Source organism: Camelus ferus, chromosome 20 (assembly GCF_009834535.1).
Source record: "Camelus ferus isolate YT-003-E chromosome 20, BCGSAC_Cfer_1.0, whole genome shotgun sequence".
NCBI lineage: Eukaryota > Metazoa > Chordata > Mammalia > Artiodactyla > Camelidae > Camelus > Camelus ferus.
The window spans coordinates 30,322,193-30,331,721 of NC_045715.1; the positions used below are offsets into that span (position 1 = coordinate 30,322,193).

The window sequence follows — 9,529 nt, forward strand, 5'->3', positions numbered from 1 at the left end:
CTTCCTCAAACTTGTGCATCCCCGAGTGCCAGCAGCACCTAGCACATGGGGAGCAATTGCAGAGATGAGGAGGACTCCAGACTTTGCCTGGTGACGAATTAAGACAAAAGAACGTGCCTTGTGCTGAAGGGGTCTCGCTGGGCTGTCCAGCCCTGGTTATGAGCCTTAGAGCGGGAGATGTCTTTAGATAGAGCCACTGTTTCATGTGGTTCTGTTTTATTCTCTTTTTCGTTAGTGAACGAGCCAACCAGGACCGGAGGAGGTGGCTATTTGCCAAGCAGTGGAGTAGGGAGCATGCTGGCCGGGGCCAGGAGATCTGGTTCCAATCATGGACACCACATGGACCACGTGTGTGCTGGTGCCTTCTGTGCTCTCCATGTCCACACCCGCCCCCTCCGAAGCCGTGCGCTCACCCCTGCCCCATCTACTCTGTACAGTTGTCGGCAGAGAACAGAGGATGGTACAAGTACGATTAAAATGACACGGAGGGGTAGCAGAGCTTTGGCAGTGGGGGCTGTCACTGTGATTGTTATCGCTCCTTATTAAACCAGTGCACGTTTGCGCAGACTGAGATGGCTGTCATGTTGGAGTGAACAGGCCACGGGATGCTGACACAGCTACTAAGTTGCAGTGTGGCCTTGAGCATCTCCCTGCCCTCTCTGCAAACCCAGCGGCTGTGCCCGGTAATCATCATGTCCCTCTGGGATTGGAAGGTTGGTGACGTTGAAACGCAGCAAACGCACTCTGGCTCTAGACGCTTTGGAGAGTGACGATCTGGTAGCTGCTTTGGGCCAGACTCTCTTGGCGGTTACCCTGGGGGTGCTTGGTGGGGGGTGGAGAGCTGCCCAGGCCCTCGCTGCAGCCCACATGCAAGGCATCTGGGAGGTTGCAAGGACATATTTGAGAGGAAAATCATTTTCCTTCAGCACAAAGTCTGGCAGCTGCAGAGGATATAGATCCCTGGCCCTGGGGTTTTCTAAGCCCGGTCAGACGTCTGACTCCTTCAGGGAGTTTCTGCACGGAGACGCAGCGAGGGGAACCTTCTGATTTCCCCACTCCTGGTTCTGGAATGGGACTCTCGACACGCCGCCAAGTTACCCATCTTTCGGACCTCTCCCCGCTGTGTCGTGCTGCTCTGCCTCTCAGTGGTCCCACGTTGTATCCTGAGCCCACAAGGCGTCACAGAGAATCAGGGGCCACAGGACCTCTGCATTGGAAGAATCTAGAGACTTGATTTCACTGGTCTTTAGCTCTTTTCAGTAGTTTTGTCAAAAGACAAGGAAATCACTGAAAGTGATACTTTTTTAAGCTCGACTTTGTAACATTGGTGTATTATAGAGCCAATAAGTGAGCACATTGCTGCTGTTTTGATGGACCTCAAAATTGAAAATTCGACGTTAGGCTGATGGTTATAATCACGTTGACATCAGCATTCAATTTAATTCTGCAGCTGTTGTTGCTGCAGATCATTAAGAAGATAAGTGGCTGCAAATGGTAAGTAATTGTTTTAATTAGCTTGCCATCTTAGGATACCCTTCAATTAAATGGAGATGGCCAAGAAGCATCATTTGAGGTCTACTCAAAACAAGTTCACCTGTCTCTCTGGGCATTAGGTTGGATTGGCAAGTTCAAAAACCACAGACAAGTTTACTCAGGGTGACAAACATGCCTTCCACGTCTGGATCTCAGTGCCCAGCACAGCACCTGACTCATCGTAGGAACTTGGTAAGTGTTTGTTGAATGACTGAACAAATGAATGATCAGTTTACTTGATGTTTCCATCTTGAGCCTGTCTTCTTGTCAATTTTTCCATCACATTTTCAGTGAAGATGATGATACAAGTAGATGGTAGATGGATAAATAGATGATTGATGGTAGATAAAGAAGGTTCTAGGAGTGTCTCAGAGGCACCCTTAGAAGAATGAGCTCTCACTATCTGGTGACACTGAACAGCCCACATTCACAGTTTCATACAAAACCTTAACTCCTTAACTCCTCTTTGCTAGAATCCATGCTGTTCAGCCTCCCTTGCAGCAGAATGTGTCCACATAACTAAGTTCTCTGGTGGAATCCGAGCAGAACCGAGGTGTATAACTTCGGCATCACTTGCTTACATGAAAATTAATTGCCTTCCACTTCTGCTGCCCTTTGCTCCTGGGAGCAGGAGCTCTGAGCATCTCCAAAGGATGCAGAGCAACAAAGAGAAGGAGCCTGGGGTAAGAGTGACGGTGCGGAGCGGAGCTTCCCAGCCGGCCTGGGCCCCTCACCTCCAGACTGTGATGAGACAGAGAAACAGCCTTCAGCCTGGTTGGGCTCTCGGTTCCGGCCGCTTATACAGCCGACGCCCGTCTGGGATGTAATCCTCAACTACAATTACTTTTTGCAGAGGATGCATTTTGCTAAAACTATAAAAGGTCAAGGTCAGGGTGTGGTATGGGGAACTCAGGAGGGAAAATCAGATCCCTTTCCCCTGGGATCCAACCTCTCAGGGATGTGTGGAAAGAACCAAGGTGTTGGGACACTAGCAGATGAGGGGGCGGTTCTCTGGGATGTGGAGGAAAGACACTGAGGGGTGTCTCATGGGGCTTCCGTAACCCACAGCTCTGATCACTCCCCTCGGTCCCAGCCAAGTTCTAACCTCAGAAGGGTCAGGGCAGCCTTTCAAAGAAGTAGTGTCATCCCACGACTCCCTTCTGACTAAGAATTTCCGAGTCTTTCTTCATTATGCAGAGTGTGTGTGTGCATGTGTGTGTGCACGTGTGTGCTATGAGGGATAGAAAGAGAGGGTTGAGGATTTAAACAGGCCCCCATGGAAGGCGTACTGCAACTTCCATTCTCTAAATGTGCCAATAACCCAGCTGTGATGGATTGTGACTTTCACACCAGAATTGGCTTTTTCCCCAGACCTCAGGGGACAGCTTCACTGGATTAAGCCTCCCTGGGATGCAGGTCCTCTCTGCCCAGCAGGCAGCCCCTTCTTGGCCTAGACCTTCCATCTCCAATGCCAACATACAAGGCCATGGCGCTGGCAGCCTGGCTAGCTCGCAGGTCTCATGGCTGTTCCATTCCAAAGGCCTCGTCTTCCTCCCTTTTCCTGTTTCTGAGGCTGACAGAAACCCCAGGACTGCAATGGGACTTTGATCCGAATAATAGAATCAGGCAGAGGGAGACAGGAACATATGTTGAAAAGCCTTTTCGGCTGGCTTTGGCTTTAGATGTTTAATAAGAGCAAATTCTGGAAAACCCGGGAAATAAAAACTGAAAGATGTAAATCGGGAGAGATTATCGCTGAATTCTTGTAATTGTCTTACAAGTCCCTCTGGAGGGGCAGACAGTGACTAAGAAGGGACTCTGCCATAGGATGACGATTAGGGCTTGGCAGGCAGAGGTGCGGTTTAGAGTTAGTCCTGAACGAAGCTAAATGTTCCAATCCGGGTTTTTGTTTTTTTTTTTTCCTTCTATCACTGGTTTTGTCAGTTTTCTTCCTCACGCCCCCGCTCTGCAGGCTTGTTAGGCATGAGTCAGGAAGAGGAGGCTGAAGGTCTAGGGAAGTGGGCTGGGTCCCTCCTGCATCTCCACGTGGATGGGCTGCGTGGGTCCCTACTCTGCCCTAACCAGTCACAGGAAGGGACAAAGCTTTCCTTTCACCCTCTGTCTCTGTCCCAGAAGGGTGGTTCCATTCACCTCCCATGATCTCTGTTGGCTTGTTTTCCCTTTTACCTGTGTGCCTGCCCCGTGCTAGACCCCAGATATGGCGCCCAAGAAAGGGGTAACCTCAGGAGGCCAGGGGTCCTGCTGAGGCTGCGAGGCTGAAAGTTGCAGGAACCCATACTCAGAGCAACGCCCGGCTCTTGCCTGGAGCTGGCCTGATCTCCCTGGCTGGGTGTGCTTGGATGTGTTACTTAGCTTCTCCCAGCTTCAGTTTGTTTTAATCTATAAAATGCAAGTTGTGAGTATTGCCATTTGGGACAACAAGGATGGACCTTGAGGGCATCATGCTAAGTGAAACAAGTCAGGTAGAGAAAGACAAATATTGTAAGGTGTCACTTACATGTGGAATTGAAAAAAAAAAAAAAAGTCAAACTCATAGAAACAGAGAGTAGAAAAATGGTTGCCAGGGGCTGGGGGGTGAGGGAATTAGTGGGAGGCTGGTAAAAGGGTACAAACTTGCAGCTAAATGATGAGTAAGGCCTGAGGATCTAATGTACAACATGGTGGCTATAGTTGAGAACACAGATTACATAATTGAAATTTGCTAAGAGAGTAGAACTTAAATGTTCTCACCCCCCTAAATTTATATTTATATATCAAATCATTGTGATTAAAATATCTTACAATTTTACTTGCCAGTTATACCTCAATAAAGCTGAAAAAAATGGGAGTTGTGAGAATGAAATAAAATGTCCTACGTGAAATGTGTAGCATAGTACTTGGTTTGGAGTGAGCGCTCAGTTCATACTCAGGACCACTGCTATTTTTTCTGACTTCTTCTTAGGCCAAGACTCCCTCCTGCAAACCAGACCTGGCCTTTGGATTCTTCAGCCTCCCCTCACCCTCTGACTTTGAAGCTCAAGCTGACCTTGGTAAAGATGGTATGGCTCACCCATGGTGAGAAAGGCACCCTTTAAAAAGATTTTCCTCCCGTCAAGAGCTACCAAGCACTGCAGTTGCCACTTTGCATCCTTATTTCCAATTCTTTCAGCATTCTTACAGGTCAGGCATGATTTTTTTCCCCCTTTATCTTATAGAAAAGAAAACTGGGTTTCAGTGAGACTCAATGAATTGACCAAGGCCACACACTTACAGTGCTGGAGTCAGAATTTGTACCAGTTGGGTCTGGTGCCAAGGCCCACAGAACATCACTGGGTACCAGATGCGCCCTTCCAACTTCACCTTGCCCTCTGAGACCACGTGTACAGTGGCTGACTTGGGCCAAGTGCACAGGATGGGGCCTATGGGTCTGGGGGACACAGCAGGCCAAATGCCCGATTCTGGCACATGGGCTTCACGCTTCTCTGGGCAATGGAGCCAGCCTGCAGGCCAGAGTCCTCCCAGGAAGACTGGGAGAAGAAATCAAGACCTGATTGGAGACATCCAGCAACAGACCCACAGAACGATGGGGAGCTTCACTAAAATGGAATTTTAAATCTGGATAGAGGCTGGCAATGAATTGTGTCTTATTCCTATCAAGAAAAGAACTGGATGTGAGGGCGATCTGGCTGCGACATCTGTCACCCCACTTATCACCAGGGTTGATTCAGCTGATCTGGCTGGCTAGGCGGGTGTCCCCTTCCTCCCTCACCACTCCGTGTGCATCCTGCCTGAAGCTGCGCACTTGGTCGAAGAGGATGACCATCCCCAATAGAGGAGGACCATTCTTCTGGGTCAAGGGTATACGAGCAACTGCGCTCCCCTGCTAGAACCTCCAAACAAGCTCTCAAGAAAGAAAGAACTTGCCAAGCAAATTAATAACATAAACAGGATTTCCCAGAAGAATCTTTAATCCATGTTATCCTTTCCAATTCAATAAACATTTCATAAGTGTATTGGTGATAACAGAACTGAACGAATCTTTCCCTTTCAGTGAGAGTTCACAGGCCAGCCCAGAAGCAAGCATCTTAGTATTCACACACACACACACACACACACACACACACACGATACACTTAAAACATTTTTTAAAATTTTGGGGTTTTTTTGGTTTGTTTTGGGGAGGTAATTGGGTATTTATTTCTAATGGAGGTACTGTAGATTGAACCCACAACCATGCATGCTAAGCATGTGCTCTGTCACTGAGCTGTACCCTCCCCCTACATTTTAAACTTTTTAATGTAAAAAATCAAGTTTTGCATGAGCACAGTGATGAGAGGGATGAATTAGGTTTGGTAAGGTTCAAAAAGCCAAAGCCTCAGTCAACTATTTTAGAAACACGTTCCCTTCAGAAGTACCTTTAATTTGAAACATGAACTTAATGATTCGAATTATTCCTATCAAGTTGGATATCAAAGCAGGATATCAAAGGGCTGATACCACCTCAACTTTGGGAAGCCTAGTTGAAATGATTATGTTAGCTTTAAAATAAAAAGATTTCCCGCCTCCTACGGATAGCCTAGAATTTAAATGTATATTTAGTTCAAATGCCTGTTCCTGTCAGTCCAAGTCAGTCCAGCTTCTCTGTGGGCCATAAGTAGAAAGCTTATGTTTTCCGTTTCTCAGGGGGCCCCGAGCATTTCTTTTCTTTTCCTTTTCCTTTTCCTTTTTCTTTTTTTTGCGATGAACATGCCCCAGAAAAAAATGTGGAGAATATGGTACACAGGGATTCAGGGTTAAGGTCAAAGGGAGAGCACATGGGATGGTACCGAAGGGATGGGAACTGGACCATGACCTCGGCCTTTAATCAGATTTCCTGGAGAGACAGGAGAGGAAGAAACTGGGTGAAGATGTTAGTTAATACACGTCCATGTTCAGAGGCAGAATTGGCATGAGGCAAGAACAGTGGAGCCAGAGGAGGCTTGGGTCTGAGGGATTGACTTCCGAAGGTGGTTGGGAGGTCGTGAACCCTCTGTGACAGGATGTTGGAGCCATGGGAGGTCCATGGACACAACCAGCGGCCGCCCTCAGCGGTTACCTCCCCTGGCTCAGCCCAAGTTGGCTTGTCCCACACACCCCCTCTTTCAAAACCCGAACCTTGAAAGTTCACCCAAGCCCGACTCCACTGACTCAGCAGGCCTTGAAGCACCGAGAAACCCTTTGGGGGAAATCCAAAGCCCAGATCTCCTTATTCTGAGAACCTCCCACCACCGGAAGGAAGCAAAGATCGTGCCACTCAGCACTTTCCAGCCACCATTCCTCTCTCCCGCGGTGGCACTGGCCAGGGGCTGGCGGCTCTGCAACTATTTTTACCCTCTGATTTCCGGAATTGCCGGCTAATCTTGGTTACAGGACACCACAGTAAACTCCACTGTCCACAGCAGTCACAAGAAGCCTAAGCCACAACGCGCAGCTGTGCACGGCCACACTCAACCTTACCCTGGACACACGGCCCCGGCTGCAGAGCCAAGTGCCCAGGTCCCCGCTGGATGGAGGGGGCGGAGGGCAGCTCCTTCCGGCTGCCCAAGCATCAGACGTGATGTGACACATGTCATAGCCAACAGCCTCTGCCTGTTGGAGGAGGACACCAAAGTTTCAAAGTTGGTGTTTTAATCCTTCAAAGGACCTCTAAGTTGAGTGTTCCCATGGTTTTTGGCAGATCCAGTCCAGAGTGGTTCTTTACAGCCACAAAGAGCTGCTTTCTTGCTCCAACCCAGTTTCAGTGATCCCCAACTCAACAGTGGTTCTTTGCCCCTCTTTAGACCTCTCAACTGTGAACTTCCAGGCAGGTTACCTCTGCTTTCCATCTTCCATGTGTCTTTCAGACTCTCCCAGAGGTTCCAGAGGCTGGTGTATTTTATGAAGGAACTCCTTCCTCCTTGTGTAGATGGATAAATAATTTTAAGGCCGGAGAAAAAAACTGAAAGCAAGATAGGAGTTTCCTTCTTCCTGGAAGCTAGGGGAAAGAATCCTATGAACCGTCAGCTCCCACTCAAGGCTTTGTTGGGCGGCTGCAAGGATGGAGGATGAGAATCATTACAGTGATCCCTTCTCTAACGGCAGCCGAGGGCCACAGTTAGAAAACAGGGGAAGGATAATTCCTCATAATTGTTAATAACAGCAGTTGTAACTGTAATGCAGAGACTCCTGCCTGAGGCCAAAGGCTGGCTCTGCTGCGCTCTCAGCCTTCTCCCCGGTGGGGCGGGGGTGGGGTTGGGGGGTGAGGAGGATCACATCGAAAATTTCTCTAACCCCTTGCCATCAAAATGTTGTCAACCGAAAGCCATGGAATAGTCAAACTACCATTTTCTCCTTCTGTCATCGACCAGTGTTTTTTAGGCCTCAAAACACCATGAAATTAGGCGTTGCCCCGTCGGACTTCCCTCGGAAAATGACCTTGGATCAAGGATTCCGTCCACGTGCCTCGGACTCAGGCTCCGCCCACGTCGGCCCGTGGCCCCGCCTTCGCAGGGCCGCTTCCGGTGACCCTAAGTCCGGGGATTTGCAAGCAAGTGGTCTCCATTTCAGTTTCCGAGCCGTGACTCACTGGCTGCAGTGTTTCCAGACCCCCGGTAAGGGCACCACGGGGCTGAGACGGCCGGCGGGGCTGGGGGTGGGAGTGCGGTGAGACGAAGGGTGAGGAAGAGGGAGAGAAAAGAGAGTTACAAAAATCACAGGCTCGATATGCCCACTATTTCATCATGTAATATTCAAATATTAGACCCTGGCCTAAAATAGCTGCCTTTTCCCTTTGCGTTGGCTCCAAGAAACACGACCCGAGAGGGAGCCGAACAAAACGCCTCATTCATGAGAGTCTGGCGGATGCGAGCGGGTTCACGACTTGATAATCCCTGACAGCCCTCATTAAATCTGGGAGCTGCAGGTGTGAAGGCCGCGGGGGGGCGGGGGCTGGAATCCGGGCCAGGGCGCTGCAGCGCGGTCAGCGGAGGGGCCTTGTCAGGACGGGGCAGCCGTCCAAGTTGATAAGGGAACAGCGCCAACTCGGAATGAATGCTTAGGGCAGAAGTCTCTTTTCACGGCAAGAAGTCAGAGGCTGTTCTCTTAATCTGATGTGTGTGCATAAATGCTCGGTTTCTTCAACAAAATTGGACTCCAGATACCCTAAATCTGGCAAAAACGGGAAAAATCTCCCGGTAGGTAGGAGATCCTACTTCTCACAGTCTTGACTCTTCGTCCCTCAGAACTTACCTTCTCTTAGGGGTCAGTCCTAACCACTGTTTCCTGTACCCCAACTGCAGGAGACAGTCTGCCTCCACCAGCACCAGGGAGCAAAGGGGTCCTGCTTTGGTCAGGGAGAGAGCATCTCTACTCCGGGAGGAGGGCCTCCCCCTGGGGCCCTCCCTCCTCATCCATCTCAGACAGAATTTTATTAGGGAAGTGAGTGCACCTCAGGGCATGTTTGTCTGACAAAGGAACAGGTTTATGGGGTTTGGAGGGGGGGTTGTGTGTTGGATTGGCTGCCACCATTGTAGTGTGATTTAAGGAATGCTTTTAGGAAAGTTTGAGGTCAAAAAAATTTGTCCCATACTGCCTTTTTGTCACCTATCCCTGAAATCCCTCAGCAGAGGATTTGTTAATTTTGGTGAATTGCAAGTACTAGTGAGAATCGTAACGCAAAATGCCGTGCCTAATATTACAAGGCACCAAGGTGGGGACACCAAGGAATGAAAGAACCCAGGGCCTGGCCCCCTCACCAGCAAACTTTTGATTGGTAAGGCACAGTCACAAAAGAGAACTGACACGTAACGCAGCTTTGGACAACCTCTTTGGTCCTGTTTCTTCATCTGTAGAAGTGAGATGATGACAACAAAAATAGCACCTAACTCCAGAAGATTGTTAAGAAAATGTAATAAAGTCCAGATATCTGTATGAGCACCTCAACATTATACTAGTCAAGTGGAAACTTCCTGTGTCACCC

The 9,529-nt window shown here is 49.1% G+C and overlaps 1 long non-coding RNA gene across 1 annotated transcript; it reads left to right on the top strand.

The window, feature by feature from the left end:
* Window positions 1-1,612: 1,612 nt before the first annotated feature.
* On the top strand, window positions 1,613-4,592 carry LOC116658291. The gene is made up of 2 exons (XR_004313614.1): window positions 1,613-1,725; window positions 4,496-4,592. It is a non-coding gene; the product is annotated as an uncharacterized LOC116658291 (long non-coding RNA).
* Window positions 4,593-9,529: the final 4,937 nt, after the last annotated feature.